This window comes from Pseudophryne corroboree, chromosome 11 (assembly GCF_028390025.1).
Source record: "Pseudophryne corroboree isolate aPseCor3 chromosome 11, aPseCor3.hap2, whole genome shotgun sequence".
In the NCBI taxonomy this organism is placed as follows: domain Eukaryota; kingdom Metazoa; phylum Chordata; class Amphibia; order Anura; family Myobatrachidae; genus Pseudophryne; species Pseudophryne corroboree.
The window spans coordinates 113,504,668-113,524,320 of NC_086454.1; the positions used below are offsets into that span (position 1 = coordinate 113,504,668).

A 19,653-nucleotide genomic window follows, 5' to 3' on the forward strand; every position below is an offset into this window, starting at 1 on the left:
CCCCCAGCTGTGGCATTATCTCTCTGACTAGTGGAGCCCAGTGCTAGTGTTAAAAATATGGGGGACCCTACGCTTTTTGTCCCCGTATTTTTTGCATCAGGACCGGACGCAGAGCCCGGTGCTGGTTGTAAAAATACGGGGGATCCCCTGTCAATTTTCCCCCCGTATTTTTACAACCAGGACCGGCTCAAAGAGCCCGAGGCTGGTTATGCTTAGGAGGGGGGACCCCACGCAATTTTTTTCTGGGTTTTTTAAACACTTTTGTGCCGTCCAAAAAGTCGAATCCAGGATGCACACTTTCCGTCAATTGGTCCGTTTTTCGACAGCGGGACTGTCGAATCCGTTTTTTATTGAATATGTCGAATTCGGGTCCCGGCGGCAGGGTGTCTGACTGTCGAATTGTGTCGAATTCAAAAACGGTCGATACCCCATAATTTCTGACAGATTAATAATACAGGTTGAGTATCCCTTATCCAAAATTAAAAATCCCACAATTGTACCACAATAACAATATAATAAAAAATGAAACTAAAGGCCAATCACTCGACTTCTTTGCTTTTTTGAAAAGGGGCAGGTCAGTGTATGTAAATGCCGGCATATAAACAGTGTGCTAATCAGCAAACCGTCCTCCTCACTCTAAGATGTTATAGCAACATCCAATTTGGAGATCAATAATTACCAGCTCCCTTGTGGTATTAGCCTGGTATTCCACCTAGCGAGGGTCCAGATGCTCTCTTTATCCTGCGCAAAGTAAACGGTGGTTCTCCCTGTGTTGATGTCCACAATATCGGGTGCTTGAATCTCCCAGCATTTGTAGTGACTCGGAGTGGTTCCACTATATGGCTGGACATTGCCCTGGTCAGAGGATTGGCTTACTTACGCGTTTCGCTGTCATCTGGCAGCTTTATCAAAGGTCTTGCCGGCATTTACATACACTGACTTTGAGGCCAGTCCGGAGCAATGAGGATTGCTTGAACCTTTTCCCTTTTTATTCTTTTTAGAATTCTTGGGATCAGAGGAAGTGGAGGAAACATGTACACTGGCTGGGAGACCCACAGAGTTTTCAGTGCATCTACCATGACTGCTTGTGGGTCTCTCAACCTGGAACAATACTGCTTGAGATTCTTGTTGAGTCGATAGGCCATCATGTCGATCTGTGGATATCCCCACCGACATGTCAACCACCGGAGCACCTCTGAGTGAAGGCTTCACTTCCCCGGGTGCTGGTCGTGTTAGCTGAGGAAGTCTGCTTCCTAGTTGTCTACTCCCGGAATGAAGACTGCTGACAATGCCACGATGTGTTTTTCCTCCCAGATGAGAATTCTTGACTCCTCTGACATTGCTGCTCTGCTTTTCATTCCGCCCTGTTGGTTTATGTACGTTACCACTGTCACATTGTCCGACTGTACTTGAATGGCCTGATTCCGAAGTAGAGATGAGGCCTGCAGAAGGGTCTGTCTGTCTCTTTCCACCGTCCTCTCACATCCTCTGTCTGTCTGTCTCTTTTTTCTGTGTGTCTCTTTCCACCATCCTCTCACATCCTCTGCCTGTCTGTCTCTTTTTTCTGTGTGTCTCTTTCCACCATCCTCTCACATCCTCTGTCTGTCTGTCTGCATGTCTGTCTCTTTCCTCTGTGTCTCTTTCCACCATCCTCTCACATCCTAGGTCTGTCTGTCTCTTTTCCTCTGTGTGTCTCTTTCCACCATCCTCTCACATTCTCTGCCTGTCTGTCTCTTTCCTCTGTGTGTCTCTTTCCACCGTCCTCTCACATCCTCTGTCTGTCTGCATGTCTGTCTCTTTCCTCTGTGTCTCTTTCCACCGTCCTCTCACATTCTCTGCCTGTCTGTCTCTTTCCTCTGTGTGTCTCTCTCCACCATTCTCTCACATCCTCTGTCTGCATGTCTGTCTCTTTCCTCTGTGTGCCTCTTTCCTCCACCCTCTCACATCCTCTGTCTGTCTGTATGTCTGTCTCTTTCCTCTGTGTGTCTCTTTCACCATCCTCTAACATCCTCTGTCTGTCTGTCTGTCTGTCTGCCTGTCTGTCTCTTTCCTCTGTGTGTCTCTTTCCACCATTCTCTCATATCCTCTGTCTGTCTGTCTCTTTCCTCTCCACCATCCTCTCACATCCTCTGTCTGTCTGCCTGTCTGTCTTTTTCCACCATCCTCTCACATCCCCTGTCTGCCTGTCTGTCTCTGACAGCAGGGAGGGATTTGGAAAGATCCCTCACCTATCCAAGCTGACGCATCAGGGACGTTGGCGGTATCTGGCATCGTCTTGGTGATGGTAGCGGGTATTAGCTTGACGGCATTAGGGGTCATCAGCGGGACTCAGAGAACATTATGCCTGCAGTGCCTCACCAACCACTGACCAGTGGTTGGTGAGGCACTGCAGGCATAATGTTCTCTGAGGGGGATGTGAGAGGATGGTGGAAAAAGACAGACAGGCAGACAGACAGAGGATGTGAGAGGATGGTGGAGAGGAAAGAGACAGACAGACAGAGGATATGAGAGAATGGTGGAAAGAGACACACAGAGGAAAGAGACAGACAGGCAGACAGACAGACAGACAGAGGATGTTAGAGGATGGTGAAAGAGACACACAGAGGAAAGAGACAGACATACAGACAGACAGAGGATGTGAGAGGGTGGAGGAAAGAGGCACACAGAGGAAAGAGACAGACATGCAGACAGAGGATGTGAGAGAATGGTGGAGAGAGACACACAGAGGAAAGAGACAGACAGGCAGAGAATGTGAGAGGACGGTGGAAAGAGACACAGAGGAAAGATTTACTAAATGATTTAGGAGAAGGATTAGAAAACACAGTGTAAATTTTTGCAGATGATACTAAAATATGTAGGGTGATCAAGTCAGATGTGGATGTGGAGTCTCTTCAGAGCGATTTATTTAAACTGGAAGTTTGGGCAACAAAATGCTGTATGAGGTTTAATGTGGAAAATGTAACGTTATGCACTTTGGGACTAAGAATAGACATGCAACCTACCAATGAAATGTGTAAAATATAGGGGAAACGGTATTAGAAAAGGATCTGGAGGTGTTCATTGATAGTAGATTTAGCAGCAACACACAATGTCAAACTGCAGCAACAAAGGCAAATAAGGTGTTAGCATGCATTAAAAGGGGAACTGAGACAAAGGATGAGAGTGCAATCCTGCCACTGTACAAATGGTTGGTACGGCCGCATCTTGAGTATTGTGTACAGTTCTGGGCACCACACTATAAAAGAGGGGTGTAGTACGGGTGACCGGCGTCTCCTGACCGCCAGTCACCTTACCGACGCCGGGATCCCGGCAGCATACCGACGCCGGGATCCCGGCGGGGAGGGGCGAGTGCAGCAAGCCCCTTGCGGGCTCGCTGCGCTCGCCACGCTGCGCTCGCCACGCTGCGGGCTCGGTGGCGACCTGCGGTCGCCACGGGTTCTATTCCCACTCTATGGGTGTCGTGGACACCCACGAGTGGAAATAGTCCCTGTTGGTCGGCATGCCGACCATCGGGATAGTGAGCCGTCGGGCTCACGGAGGAGGTCATGTGACTGTCGGTCAGCCGACCGGCGGTCACATGACTACCACCCATAAAAGAGACATATTAGAACTGGAAAAGGTTCAGAGGTGAGCTACCAAATTGATTAAGGGATTGGAGACACTGGACTATGAGGAGAGGCTTTCTAGGTTAGATGTGTTTACACTAGAAATGAGACGACTAAGAGGAGATATAATTAATATTTACAAATATATAAAGGGGCAATGGGGGTAATTCAGAGTTGATCGCAGCAGCAAATTTGTTAGAAGTTGGGCAAAACCATGTTCACTGCAGGGGGGCAGATATAACATGTGCAGAGGAGTTAGATTTGGGTGGGGTGTGTTCAAACTGAAATCTAAATTGCAGTGTAAAAATAAAGCAGCCAGTATTTACCCTGCACAGAAACAATATAACCCACCCAAATCTAACTCTCTCTGCAAATGTTATATCTGCCACACATGCAGTGCACATGGGGGGTCATTCCGAGTTGATCGTAGCTGTGCTAAGGGGGGACGCCCAGCACAGGGCTAGTCCACCCCGCATGTCAGTGCCGGCCCCCCCGCACAAATACAAAAGCATCGCACAGAGGCGATGCCTTTATATTTGAGGAGTAACTCCCGGCCAGCGCAGCTCCTGCGGCTGGCCGGGAGTCACTCGTCGCTCCCGTTGGCTGCAGCGGCTGCGTGACACGTCACACAGCCGCCGAGGCCCGCCCCCCGAACGGTCCGGCCACGTCTGCGTTGGCCGGACTGCTCCCCCTAAACGGCGGCTATAAACGCCGTTCAGCCCCCTCCCACCTAGCAACCGCCTCTGTCTCAGAGGCGATCGCTAGGCAACGATGACTGCCATGCGTCGGCGCATGCGCAGTTCCGACCCGATCACACGGCTGCGAAGAACTGCAGCATGCGATTGGGTCGGAATGACCACCATGGTTTTGCCCAACTGCCAACAAATTTGCTGCTGCGATCAACTCTGAATTACCCCCAATATGCTGAGCTATCAGGTGATTTGTTAACTAAGAGACCTCTACACAAAACGCGCAGACACACGCTAAGGCTTGAGGAGAGGAAATTTCGTACTCAGCGCAGGAAGGGATTCTTCACAGTAAGGGCAATACGAATATGGAATACACTGCCAGAGAAGGTTGTAATGGCGGGCTCAGGGCCTAATTCAGTCTGATCGTAGATGTGCTAAATTTTACACCTCTGCGATCAGTTTCTCAGACATGTGGGGGGACGCCCAGCACTGGGCTAGTCCGCCCTGCATGTGAGGCCGTAGCCCCCGCAAGGGTGCAAAAGCATTGCACAGTGGCAATGCTTTTGCACCCGCTGAGTAGCTCCCTGCCAGCGCAGCTGCTTACCTTATACTGCACAGGATTAGGATGTATTCTCTACAGTACATTGCTGTCATTAATCTGGCACATTATCATGCATGCACTAGCATTAATTACTATATAAATTATCAAGGAGTCCAGACAAGGTACTCTATAATGGTTAGCCAAACCTCTGTGGTGGCTTGCCACACCCCCTTTGGAGGCTGGCCACACCTCTAATCATGGGCCCCTACCACTGCATACCCTCCGGTGGGCCCTTCATGCTCCGGTCTGACACTGCCTGTGCTGAGCCTCCCTCGCACTGTCAGAGAAACTAATCGTAGATGTTCTAAATTTAGCACATCTACAATCGGGTCTGAGTCACCCCCTATGTACCTAATAAAATATGACTTTATGCACAACTGTCTAAAAACGTTAAACCGGTGGCACAACAGTTTGTACTGTGTAAATGACCCCCACGCACTATCACATTGATGTGATCTCATACACCAAACCTCAATACACCATGCAGCTGCAAAATGCCAGGCACGAGTGCAGTACGCTGAGTGGTATAGAATAGCAACATTTTCTTAAAATGTGCATATTATTCGCACTGTAGACGCAGCAAAACATCAATTTGTACCAGTAACATCAGGCTGCGACTTTAACCACACAGGAGTTAGTTTGATATACTGTATGTACAGATGTGTCTTCATACATTATTGCTGCAGTCATTCCAAACAGCTCCTCCCGATGCACCAGGCCAAGCACAGCATCTGAAAATGCATCTTAGTCGCAATGCAATGTGACAATGATGCATCAGGAGACTGCTTATTAATTTGATATGTGAAACTCTAAGTGCGACTGAGTTTGAATATCTATACAAAGTGCGTTGATGCAGCAGAAACTGCTTTTTTTCCACGTCAAGTTAAGTTTTGCTTCATATACAGACTCAGTCGCACACAGATGTACAAGTATAGCATATCAAATGAATCAGTTCAGTCTCCTGGTGCATCCTAGTTGCATTTCATTATTACTAAGATGCATTTTTGGGTAAAAAGACTTGAAAAAGGCAGTTGGCCCTAGTAGAGTCACACGATATCCGGTGGCTCACTTGTGCCAAACGTCTCACATCACGTGGTGTATTGAGCTATATGTATGAGGACACATCTGTACAAAATCGCAGATGAAGCGCAATGGAGCTTGGTGTGAAAAAAGATGCAGCATTGTAGCACTTCCTATACAGATTCAGGTGCATTAGCACACAGATGCATAGTGTTGCGTATTAATCACTGCAGTCTCATTAAGCAGCTTTGTTGCATCTGATTGTTTAAGTTGTGCCACTGAGCTGCACTTTCCAGTGAAAAAAGTGTTCAATGCAAGTCCATTCACCCGTGTCCTGTCGAACTAAGTAGGGCTATCACACGGCGCTAACAACCAGTATAGCTCTTAAACATTCTTCACATAAATATGCGGATAAACTTTTTCTTTCCCCAAAAGATATTCTGAGAAACAAAAAAATACACACAATTGTGCAATACAGAGACAGAAATAAGATCAAGGAGTGTTTTTATTGGTCCTACTCACAATTGTACAGGTTATTGATTGCGTATCACCCTCATGGGGTAAGTCATCCTCAGAATAGATTATTCTCCTTTAAAACTGGAACTTGAAAAAGAAATAAACAGTGCAATACTGTCTAATTTAAAAAAAATAATAATATACAAATGCACTCACAAGGTTAAAAAAATCAACAAGCATATCACCAAACTGTATAATCCTCTCCAAAGTCACTGTTTTGGTCCAATCTGGCACAATGAATTCCTCCACAACTCGGAATCGTAGGAGATAGCACCAGGTCGTAAACATCCACGGCATCCTGTTTAGAGGTCTTTCAGGAAGTGAAGAGTCCCACAGCTTAAACGCGTTTTCAGACCCAATGGTCCTTCATCAGAAGCATGGAGACCTTCCACCTAACTTCCCTTTTATACCCACTCCAATTATGGGCAGTTATAGGACCTCCTACATTTCCCAGCTCTCCCAGCCGGAAGTGAGTCACTCAGAACGACATGATGGATTTCAGCTATATAAAAACATATACTCCTAAAACATCAAAATAAATATTTTGTATATCATACACACTGACTGGAATCATCAATATTTCAGAAATAACTTCAATTGATTGTGTTTTAAATACATTAATTCCCCCGAGACCGGAAGTGCGTCAACAGGAAGTGACGCAACGTCCTTTATGTATCAGGGACGGTGTTATTTGTTTTTTATATACTTTTGTGGAATATTCATATAGTGTACTTAATAACAACAATCTTAACTTGATTGTAGTCAGTCCCTCTAACTTTACAACTAAAGCGGCATTGAGGCCGAAAATTCAGCACCTGGAAGTGACACGAATGCGTTCCAGATACAGGAAGTGATGAAACATCCTTTGTACAGGACAGGACTATGAATTTATTAGAGGGGACCCCCCAGCTGATAAGTTCCACTTGGCGTGATAAGGATTTAGAAACTCGTCTAGCAAAGGCAGAAATGCGCTGGATCTACAAATTAGGAACATTGATGCCACAGGGCTTGAACACTGATTTCAAACTCAAGTGGTTCTTATAGTGTTGCTGTTTCCCTCTAATAAATGCATAGTCCTGTCTTTTCTTAATCTCTTCTATTTTTGGCTGAATCTGCTCTGAATATGTAGTATTAGTGATGTTTTTAACATTGATTATTTTTTAATTTCTTTTATTTTTTGGGTCCGTTTTAGAGAACCTGCTTGATGCCAAAAACTGGATTCTTATTGTAATTTTATGAGTTATGAATGTCTAAATGTGTTGTATCTAAAATGTATGGTCTTTATGGTGTAAAATACACATTGACTGGCGTTGGAACGCAAACAGGAAATTATTTTCCTGTATCTGGAACGCATTTGCATCACTTCCGGGCACCGCGTTTTCGGCCTTAATGCCGGTGTAGTTGTAAAACTAGTGGTACTAACTATAAACAAGCTATAAACCTCCTAATGATAATGTGTGGACCCTTATTCAAAAAGTAAAGCATTCAATACCTTTAATACCAAGAAATAATGACATGGAGACTTGAATTTGGCAGAAAATTGTTAGCTATTTATTGTACCCTAACCATTAGAAAAAACCTGTAAAGTAAAATTTAAGTTAACATGCCGATTCAGCCGGCATATGGTGGCAGAAAAAAGAACGGCTATATTCCACTGACGATAACCTCAAAAAACATTAAAACCCAAACGATCCTAATTTACCACAAACCATGCATAGGTAATATGTGCCCGACTCAGACCTCCACGCTGACTGCCCACCCTGATGGGTGATGACGCTGCCCCCTGATGGGTGATCTAGCGGCCTTAAAAGTCAATGGAGGTGAGTGCACCTAAACCACACCAATACTGTAAACAACTGTAACTAACAAGTCAAACTAAAACCTGCCGTTCTTTTCCGCCAACAAATAGCCAACGATAAACCACAACTAACAATTTAGAGCCAAGGCACTCCGTGCCAAAACCTCTACCAGATGGGGTGGGAGGGCGGGAAGGCAAACCAGCAGCAAGAGAGACTCAGCTAGCCTATGCATCCCTGTATATACTGAACCCTCCCCTCTCTACCATTGGCTGTACTTTTCATAACATTTAGGTCCACCCTTCACAGGAGGTTTAGCTCTCTCCATTCCTATGCCTGTCATTTCGCTCTCCTAAACCTCCTAATGATAATGTGTGGACCCTTATTCAAAAAGTAAAGCATTCAATACCTTTAATACCAAGAAATAATGACACGGAGACTTGAATTTGGCAGAAAATTGTTAGCTATTTATTGTACCCTAACCATTAGAAAAAACCTGTAAAGTAAAATTTAAGTTAACATGCCGATTCAGCCGGCATATGGTGGCAGAAAAAAGAACGGCTATATTCCACTGACGATAACCTCAAAAAACATTAAAACCCAAACGATCCTAATTTACCACAAACCATACATAGGTAATGGGTGCCCAACTCAGACTTCCACGCTGACTGCCCACCCTTATGGGTGATGACGCTGCCCCCTGATGGGTGATCTAGCGGCCTTAAAAGTCAATGGAGGTGAGTGCACCTAAACCACACCAATACTGTAAACAACTGTAACTAACAAGTCAAACTACAAAATGCCGTTCTTTTCCGCCAACAGCGAAAGACTCTTCCCCAGAGTCTTCGCACCGCCACCATACCCTCAACCTAACTCCTGCAACACCAGAAACAGATCCTCCAGGAAAAACAACATCCCTTCCTTGGACAGCTGCACACCATCAGGCCGAAAAAAGGTGACTGGCACGAAACCGAATCCTAGGGTGGCGAACCACTTTCCCTCCGTGAGCCAACACCCACTTCGCCACCGCCGCATTCACCTTTTGCCTGGCCTCATCAATTGGGCTACCGTCCGCCACTCCTCGCCAACGCAACCTTGGCACCATCATAGAGAACACCAAAACACAATTGGGTCACACTGCGGCCACACTGGCCAAATCTTCCATCATGGCCCATCGCAGCTCCAAAGATGTCCTCTTCCCCAGATCGTTGCCACCCAAATGGACAACCAGCACCCTAGGGACTCCATGCTCGCTGACCTGACTGACAAATCTACTCTTCAGATCTTGCCACATCATCCCCCGCCAACCAAGCCAACGAACGCCATGAGCCCAAGGAAAAAACTGCGCCCCCTCCGAGGCCAAAAACCTGGCTGCCCAGTAAACATAAGAGTGGCCAACTACCCAGATTACCAAATCGTCTTCTACCCAACCTGAAGAGAAGGAAAGGAGTAAAAATCGGTTAATAAGTATCCTAACAGGTGCATTAACCTGAAGGATCTGCCAAAAGAAAAAAGGGGTTTTCGTGTCTTGCATAAGTCACGGCCTAGCCGATCTAAACAAGCTTCCAGCCAATCAAAGCATAACATAAAAACACAACGGGAAAGATCAAAGTAAAATAAGGAAAATAAAAATTGGGGGGGGGGGTTAAAATGGGAAAAACATGTAAGAACTCAGCTGGAGGTGAAAGCGTAAAAACCTACTGAGGGACTTCGTGTTGTAACTAATCAGACGAATTGTAGATTGGAATTCAATCCGTCAAGTCAGGCAAAAAATCGCAAAAGAACTCCAGACCCCCGCTGCCAGCAGCGGCGAGTAGCTAATCCCTGAGTAGGATGAACAAGGGAGACGAACAGACACAAACTGCACAAGGACGTACTTAACCTTACAACATGAACTTATACAACGTCTAATAAAACTGAACTGGTAATCAAACTAAAAACTCATGAAACTGGGCGAATATATAGTTTGTAACTTGACGACTTCCATCGCCCCACTGCCTGAATCTCCGCAACGGAAAAACCCGCCGACACAGCCGACGTCGCCGCCCCGATTCGGAAAGAATGTGTACCAAAAGCAGCAGGTGAAAGGCCCAAGCTCGCCAGACAGCGGCTCAGCATCCAACGAAACTGATATTTCGTCAAAGGTAAACTGTCATGGAGAACGCCAACTGGAACAAAAGCGATTAAAAAATTGACGACGCGATACTGCCTACCGCATCAATGACGGCCGGTAGCAAGGCCGCATCGATGGGGCGTCGCCTATCAGGCGCGCCCACCCTTTCATCGCCTTTACAAGAAGCCCTCTCTTTGTCACGTCAGGGACACCCTTGATTCTATTAAAAAACGAAATCCCTGGTAAGTACCGGGACACCACCGCTCTGGACCTACCCGTGACAAAAAGCTGCCAATAAAAGAAAGCATCATCCGATGCCCGCTCTTACCTTCTTGACTACGTCCTCGGACAAACTCTTCCCACTCGCTCCAAGCTTGACCGTAAGCCTTGAGCGTGTTCGGAGCCACTGACCGCATCGCTAGACCCTCCAGTCCGGTCCGATCACCTGCCAGACATAACCGGGACATTGAAACCCCCGCTCATCGGCCTCGGGTGCCAACAAACGACATCTCTCCCACTGACCGCGGGACAACGCGTTGGCTGCATTCTTATGCAAGCATGCCAGCAGCAATCGCCCAAGCACCCTCAGAACCACCAGCGACTTCGCCCTCTGGTTATTGATCGCATGCACCACACCCAGATTGTCACATCTAAACCAAATGCTGCGATGAGCCAGACGATCGCCCCAAACCTCCAGCGCTACCATAATGGGAAAAAGCTCCAGCAGCAAAAGGTCCTTAGTGAAACCTTCGCAATGCCATTCCTCAGGCCACGAGGCCACGCACCAAGATCCCTCTAGGTAGCAACCGAACCCAGAGGAACCCGCCGCATCGGTAAACAGCTGTAACCTAGCATTGTCGATCGTTGGGGCCAGCCAGATACGCACCCCATTGAAGTCTTCCAGGAACGAGGCCCAGACGGCCAAATCCCTCTTAATCTCGGAGGACAAGCGAATGAAATGATGCGGCCTGGCACACCCCGCCGTCGCCCTCTCCAGCTTTTGGCAGAAAACCATGCCCATTGGGATCACCCGGCAAGCAATGTTCAAGAGGCCCAGCAAGGACTGCGCCTGCCTAAGCGTGACTTTGTGCGACATCACGAACTGGCAAATAACCTCGCGGAGCTTCGCGACCTTGGCCTGAGGAAGGTGACACGATCCCGCCACCGTGTCGATTTCAATCCCCAAGAACGACAAACAGGAAACCGGCCCCTCCGTTTTATCCTCGGCCACAGGAACGCCAAAGTGATAAAACAACGCTCGGATGCTGAACAGCAAGTTGCTGCAGCGCGGCAAATTCGCCGGTCCCACACACAGGAAATCATCGAGGTAATGCGCAACTCCATGACCCCCTGAAGAAGACTCCATGCACCAATGCAAGAAAGTGCTAAACCTTTCAAAAAACGAGCATGAAACGGAACATCCCATCGGCAAACATTTGTCAATGAAATATTCCGCTCCGATTCGAAAACCCATAAAACTGAATGAGTCCGGATGCAATGGGAGCAACCGAAATGCGGATTCAACATCGATCTTTGCCATCAGAGCTCCCGGGCTGTAACTACGAACCAACTCCAGCGCCTCGTCAAACGACTGGTACACCACCGAGCAGTGTGCCGGTGGTATCGCGTCGTTGACCGACGACCCTGACGGGTAAGAAAGATGTTGAATGAGCCGAAAGGCACCCAGAGTCTTCTTGGGAACTACCCCCACTGGGGAAATGACCAGGTCATCCACTGGGGGCGAGCTAAACGGGCCCTCCATCCTACCCATTCGCACCTCTTTATCAACCTTCTCGCGCAAAACAGACGGCAAGGCGCGAGCGGACTGAAGATTCCGGAGAGCCTTGACCGATACTTCGCCCGCAACTGGCAAGCGGAAACCAAACTTAAAACCCTGAAACAAAAACTGAGCGTCCGTACTATTCGGATACCAATCCAACCATTTGGACATGGCGTCCAAATCAATTGGCGTTGGGGCCCTGTGGAGCGATCCCGCTCGCGCCGGGTCTTGCGTAGCTCTGCTTTCCCCTTTCGCCTTGCCGATTTCCTTTAAAACAGTTGGAGGCCGGGTGGAAGCCGCCACATTGCAAGCACGAATGTCGAAACCGACACTGCTTGCCGAAGGAACAGGTGGCATTATTAAATGCGAAGCACTTCCCCCTCGCGGCGGGCTGCCCTCCCCCGCGGATAGCCAACCTACCTCTCCTACCCGGTCCCCCTTCCGCGCTACTCCCCTGGACGGACGACCCTGCGCGTTGCCCGTCCGCCCCCGGATTCCGGGGCTCCTTTGCGGGTTGAGAAGCCCGGGTGACCTGGAGCCAGACCTCCACGTCCTTGCAACCAAAGTCAATAATATGTAAGCAGTCCTGCTTCTCTCGGTACTTCTCATCATACATCCGCCATTCGATTCCTGACGATGTGCGCTGCATATCGTGTATCAAGTGCAGGTATCGTATGACGTTCATATGTTCCTCAGGCCTATCTTCCAGATAACACGCCGCAAAGACGCAAAAACAGGCCAGCCAGTTGTCGAAAGTACGGAAAGCTTCAGCTCCGATGCCTTTCTTAGCTGTCGCTACCTTAAACTCCTTCTTCGCGTCCTTAGTCAGCACGAACATATCAACGTAATCGCCTCTGCAGATCTTCCTACGGCAGCTATCCCGCAACCCCCTCAACACTGCTGTATAATCACAGTAGACTACTCCCGGCAAATCGCGGCGCTTCTTGGCCCTGCGAGCGTCCTCGCTAAGCCGCTTGCATGTCTTCCGCCTCTCTTGCTGCCCTGCCGCCCTCTTAGCGTACTTCGTTGCACGCTTTTTTGCCCTAGTTGTGCTACTGACGTCAGACGCTTGCGACGACAGGGAAGAAGAGGAGAAACTGAGAGAACTGGAGCGTGCGCTGGAGCCCGACGCTGACTGCTCAAGCTCACCTGATGCTGTCGACTGTTCGGACTGGGAGTCCTCCGGTGTGGAAACTTCGAAATCCTCCTCATCGCTCACGTCCACCTCAACTTCTCCGCGATCACCTGAAGAAGAAGACAAAGCACGGGACCCGGAAACCACTCCCGGGGCATGCCTAGCACTCCGGTGCAAAGACGTCCCCACCTCGCGCCCGCGCTCCGTCCGTATTGGACGGTGTCCCAACTGTGCCGCGGCCGCCCCCAGGTCACGGCAAGCGCGCGCTATTCGCTGAGCCACTGACCCTGGCTGCGTACCGGACGCCCTTGCTCCTGCGCGGGCGCCGGAATGCCTTGCTGCCCCCGGGGATGCGGCTGCGGCCAATGGGCCCAATACCGCCACCACCGTCGACAGAGCCGACGCCAACTCTCCGGAAGCCTCCTGACTTCCCCAAAAGTCGCAGCCGGCACCGGCGGGAGCCCCCGCAGATGCCGGCGCACCTCTCCTGGCCCGTCGGCCGGCAGGCGCCAATAAGGGATCCGACGGCCAATGCCCCACCTGGCCTGTTGGTGATCTGCTGGCCCCCCTGACCACAATTGGCGTGGCCCCCCACCAATCATCTATCCTATCCTGCGCCTGCTGGCCCTCACTATCGCTGCTGTGCCTACCACCGGCCCCCCCGCGCGTGCCCTACCCCCACAGGCCGGAGCTCTCTCCGTCTGCAGGGAAGGCACCTCTGCGGGGCTCAATACTGCCGCGCTCTATCCAGGGGAGCCCCCCCCCCCGCCGGACTCCGGCTGTAAGGGAGGCAGCAGGGGAGACGTTGAAACTGGCGGCGCCGCAGCGCGCACACGTGCGCGAACGGCGCCACTGGCTGAGAGCGCGGGCGTGCGCGCACCCCCGCTTCCCGCCACCCTCCTTACAGCGTCTGGGCCACCGGAAAGGACCGCCGGACGAGACCCTGCGACAGGCCTCGTCCGACCCGCCGCCGCTCTCCGCCCACCCCGACCCCGAGGGGGACGGGTGGGGAGATGGGATGGGAGCCCCCATTGGCCACCGCTCTGGCCCGCGGGCGCCTGCTCCCGGCAACGGCGCCTCACCCTCAAGAGGTGGAGGTGAAGGCCGATGCCCGGCCACCTCTGGTCAGCTCCCCCGTGCCCCAGCCCCCCCCTGCCGCTCGTGGCCAGAGGTTATTACCGGACCCGAAACCAGGGGCAGGGAAGACCGGGTCCGTCCAGCCACCGCCGCACGGGCACCCGCGTCGGCGAAAGTGGACGGGGAACGGGCAGATGAGCCAGCAGGCCCATCCGCGGACCCAGCTTCACCGCCTGGTGAGCGGTAACGAGCTGGGGTCCCGGCAGAACGGAGGGAGCGAGAGGCGGCCATTATCCCAAGCAGTGTGTGGTGAGATGAGAGAGGAGGGTGAAGCTATAACAGTACAACAGTATAACAGTATAACAGCTATAATAGTATAACAGTATACTATATAACAGTATAACAGTTTTCAGTGTAAACCTGAATACTTCAACTAGCCTAGCTAAAACACTAGTGAATATGCAATTCAGCAACACTCACCAGAAGGCAAACCAGCAGGAAGAGAGACTCAGCTAGCCTATGCATCCCTATATATACCGAACCCTCCCCTCTCTACCATTGGCTGTACTTTTCATAACATTTAGCTCCACCCCTCACAGGAGGTTTAACTCTCTCCATTCCTATGCCTGTCATTTCGCTCTCCAGACTACTGTTAGTTAGCCCGCTATATATATATATATATATCCCATAACATTTTTAGAAATACAAATAACATTGTTCGATATACAAAGGACGTTTCATCACTCCATGTATCTGGAACGCATTCGCGTCACTTTCACCTGCTGTATTTTTGGCCTCAATGCCGGTTTAGTTGTAAAGTTAGTGGGACTGACTACAATCAAGTTAAGATTGTTGTTATTCAGTCCGCTATATGTATATTCCACAAAAGTATATAAAAAACAAATAACACCATCCCAGATACATAAAGGATGTTGCGTCACTTCCTGTTGACGCACTTCTGGTTTCTGAGGAATTAATGTATTTAAAACACAATCAATTGAAGTTATTTCTGAAATATTGATGATTCCAGTCAGTGTGTATGATATACAAAATATTTATTTTGATGTTTTATGAGTAAATGTTTTTATATAGCTGAAATCCATCATGTCGCTCTGAGTGACTCACTTCCGGCTGGGAGAGCTGGGAAATGTAGGAGGTCCTATTACTGGCCATAATTGGAGTGGGTATAAAAGGGAATTTAGGTGGAAAGTCTCCATGCTTCTGATGAAGGACCATTGGGTCTGAAAACTCGTTTAAGTTGTGGGGCTCTTCACCTCCTGAAAGACCTCTAAAAAGGACGCCGTGAATGTTCATGAGCTGGTGCTATCTCCCACGATTCCGAGTTGTGGAGGAATTCATTGTGCCAGATTGGACCAAAATGGTGACTTTGGAGAGGATTATACAGTTTGGTGATATGCTTGTTGATTTTTTAACCTTGTGAGTGCATTTGTATATTAAAATTTGTTTTTAAATTAGACAATATTGCACTATATATGTCTTTTTCAAGTTCCAGTTTTAAAGGAGAATCATTTACTCTGAGGATGACTTACCCCATGAGGGTGATACTCAATCAATAACCTGTACAATTGTGAGTGGGACCAATAAAAACACTCTTGGATCTTATTTCTGTCTCTTTGTATTGTGTGTATTTTTTTGTTTCTCAGAATATCTTTTGGGGAAAGAAAAAGTTTATCCGCATATTTATGTGAAGAATGTTTAAGAGCTATACTGGTTGTTAGCGCCATGTGATATAACTTTTTCTATATCCTACATGTACCTAAGAGTTTGTTGGTGAGGGCTCTATTTGTGTTATCACTGGCTGCAACCTCATATTGTGAGCGCAGTGTGGATTGCTATTTTTCTGTTCACTAAGTAGGGCTGTTTGGTGCAACTGCGGCAATAGTGTATGAAGACACATCTGTATATTCAGATATGATAAATAAATACAAGTATTTGCAAAAATACAACTATACAGTTATATGACGTACAATAAACATAACTCACCTGTATTATTCAGCCATATTCTTACATTTATCCTTTTCAGAGACGTACATGTCTGAGGACACTAAAAAACAAAAAGTGGGCAATGTGCAACAGACTTGTGAACCCAGATCCATACATCGAGGCCTACATGCTTGATATGTGCCTCTGCAAAGGCTTTCAGACATTTAGCACATTCTGTCTATGTACCACTATTGCTGAGTATTCCCGTCAGTGTGCACTAGCCGGAGGAAGACCACCAGAGTGGAGAAGCCTTACGATGTGCTGTGAGTATAAGTAGTGATTGGCTCCACTTCCTGTTTATCAAAATATAAAACTCCAGTTTTATATCTCCCCTTATCGCTCAAAAATTTGATACATTTCCCGTCCATCTTAAAAAAAAATGCTATAAAATACTGTAGACTACAAAACTTTATAGTTTAACATGTCTAATTAATGCTTCTTGCACTTAAACAGAATTTAAAAGTTAAGAGAACTATTGAAACTCTAACACTCAATCTTCAAGAAGCAATGATGTTACTGTTGGACTGGGAACACTCCATGCAGTCTTCCTTTGTTACATTCCAGGCACTGCTGTTGTCACATCATTGCCATGACCCCCCCACCCAGATCTCAAGCGTGCGTTACATTACAGGCACTGCCGTTGTCACATCATTGCCATGACCCCCCACCCAGATCTAAAGCGTGCGTTACATTCCAGGCACTGCCGTTGTCACATCACTGCCATGACCCCCCACCCAGATCTCAAGCGCGCGTTACATTACAGGCACTGCCGTTGTCACATCACTGCCATGACCCCCCCACCCAGATCTAAAGCGTGCGTTACATTCCAGGCACTGCCGTTGTCACATCACTGCCATGACCCCCCACCCAGATCTAAAGCGTGCGTTACATTCCAGGCACTGCCGTTGTCACATCACTGCCATGACCCCCCACCCAGATCTCAAGTGTGCTACTGCATCTTTTGTGTATGTCCTCCATAGGAGGAGGACATGCCACTAAGCATCTACTGTACTGGAGAATATGTCACATATACAGTACCGTAGACTGTGCTACACAGCAGAGGAGCTACAAATCCCACTGTACATAGGCGTTCCTATAATGGGTGCAAGGTATGCAGTGTGCACATGGGCCCCTAGGTCCAGGGAGGCCCACACCACATACTCTGCACCCTTATATTATAATTAAATCTGCAGAGACCTGCAGATTGGGGGCCCTTCACTGCAGACACAAATCACTTGGAAAATCACTGCCGCGTCCATGTTCCCAAAGAGACCTATGCATGCGCAGTAGTCTCTGGCATAATGCCAGATTCTATTCCTTGCCAGAGAGGAGGGGGCCTGCAACGGAGGCTGCATGCGGGCCCTATACTCTCTTAAAATGCCCCTGCATATACTGTATCACCATTGATTACTGTTAAAGGGCCACCGCTGTTTGTATATACAGGTGTGTGCTACTCCATCTACAGTATGCACATCATCTGCATTAACCCTGTAAGCTCCTTGCTGGATCTGTCTCTTACTACTGTATGTGCATACCGGCATTAGCCGCAGTGCTGCAAGTATGATGATACGGGGCGGTACTGCGTATCGGTAAGAAAGGGACAGCCGGCCTGACTGCCTTGCTTGCAGCCGCTGCTGTGCCTGAGGGGAGGAGGGCGCAGTGCACGCCTCTCCTGCCCCTCAGTGCTCAGTCAAGTCTTCGGCGGTGTGTATCTCAAATGAGGCGCCGGTTCGCTAGCAAATCAGAGCTCGCGGATCGGCAGTGGCAGTACTTGCACCACTTATTAGCCCTGTGTTACCTTGCTTCCTGTTGGTTAATAAACCAATAAGCCTGGTTAAGCTATCTGCTGTGTGGAGTGACCACCATATCACACCACTGACACCTAGCAACACCATAGGTTCTGCCAATAGTTACAACTATGAAGGCAGAAATCATAATGGGCATGCTCTTTGCACAATACTGACATGGTATTTCATCACATTTTGTGCTTAGCTGCAGTCAGCAGTGGGGGTCATTCCGAGTTGATCGCTCGCTAGCAGTTTTTAGCAGCCGTGCAAACGCATTGTCACCGCCCACCGAGGAGTGTATTTTTGCTTTGCAGAAATGTGAACGCCTGTGCAACAGAGCACCTGCAAACACATTTTGTGCAAAACAAGACCAGCCCTAGCCTTACTCTTCGTGTGCGTTGATTCTAACGTTGGTGGGTTGGCTTTTGATGTCATACACCCGCCCAGCGTTCGTCCAGCCATTCCTGCGTTTTCCCTGGCACACCGGCGTTTTTCTAAGCACTCCCTAAAAATGGTCAGTTGACACCCAGAAACGCCCCCTTCCTGTCAATATTCTTGCGGCTGCCAGCGCGAATGAAAACGTTGCTAAAACCAGTGCAAAACCACAAAGGACTCGTACGTTGCACGTGCGCTGCCTACGCATGCGCAGAAATGCCAATTTTTAGCCTGATCGCTGCACTGCAAACAATGGCAGCTAGCGATCAACTCGGAATGACCCCCAGTGTCATAGAGTAAATATGCTGTCACTCACAATTGTGTGGCTGCTAACTCAAAGATTTGTGTGTTCTTTGAAATACATATATGCAGTTTGTGTAACTCAAGGTCTCAGCAAGTATGTATCACAAACAGGTCACCACAGTAAGATAAAATGTCAATGAAATTGGTTAATGCTTGTAGACATTTGCTTGATGGATGCAGTGTTGCAAACTTTGCCGGTAACTCTGCAATGAAAATTAATTGAGCTTCTGTTGCTAGAAGCTGGTGCACATTATTTGCTTTCTTTTCTGCTTATATCCACTAATATTCCAGTGCGCATGTTTGTAAATCCTAATAGTGTAGAACAATATGCACCAGTTGAATGTTAAATGGGATTTAGGGCACACAGTTCATCTTTAAGCATGTTTGGGGATTTATTCAGGAGAGCTGCAGTTGTCAGCATTAACAGCTGTAGCAGAGTGTAGTGCAGAATAAGCTGTTATGTTACCACAGACAGTGATAGTGTGATACTTCTGGTGTTACCCATGGTAAGACTTCCCTTGTATGTGTCCTCCACGTCCATGCAGTACATCACAGTCACGGTAAGATGGCACAGGGGCACACGTACACAGTAGACGATTCAACAGCCATTTTGGGAAAGGTGGCTGCCCTGCTTCAATTTAAAGCAATTTAAAGCATCAGGAGATAGTGCTGTAGCGCACTACTCTCTAATCCCCTCATCCCCTTGCTACAGCTTGTACTGGCTACGCCTACTATAAACATTTTTTACGTCATGATGTAGAATTTTGGTACATTTCTTATAACTGAAACAGA

At 48.3% G+C, this 19,653-nt stretch overlaps 1 long non-coding RNA gene across 3 annotated transcripts in view; it reads right to left on the reverse strand.

Annotated features, from left to right (window-relative positions):
• Positions 1-19,653, reverse strand: part of LOC134969055 (uncharacterized) — a 199,297-nt gene that overhangs the window by 1,797 nt on the left and 177,847 nt on the right. For 2 of the 3 annotated variants that reach the window (XR_010189393.1, XR_010189390.1), the window contains one exon: positions 16,337-16,397. The exons of the other annotated variant lie outside the window; for it this stretch is intronic. This is a non-coding gene — a long non-coding RNA (uncharacterized LOC134969055). The remainder of the gene's footprint in view (positions 1-16,336; positions 16,398-19,653) is intronic. 3 annotated transcript variants of the gene reach the window in all.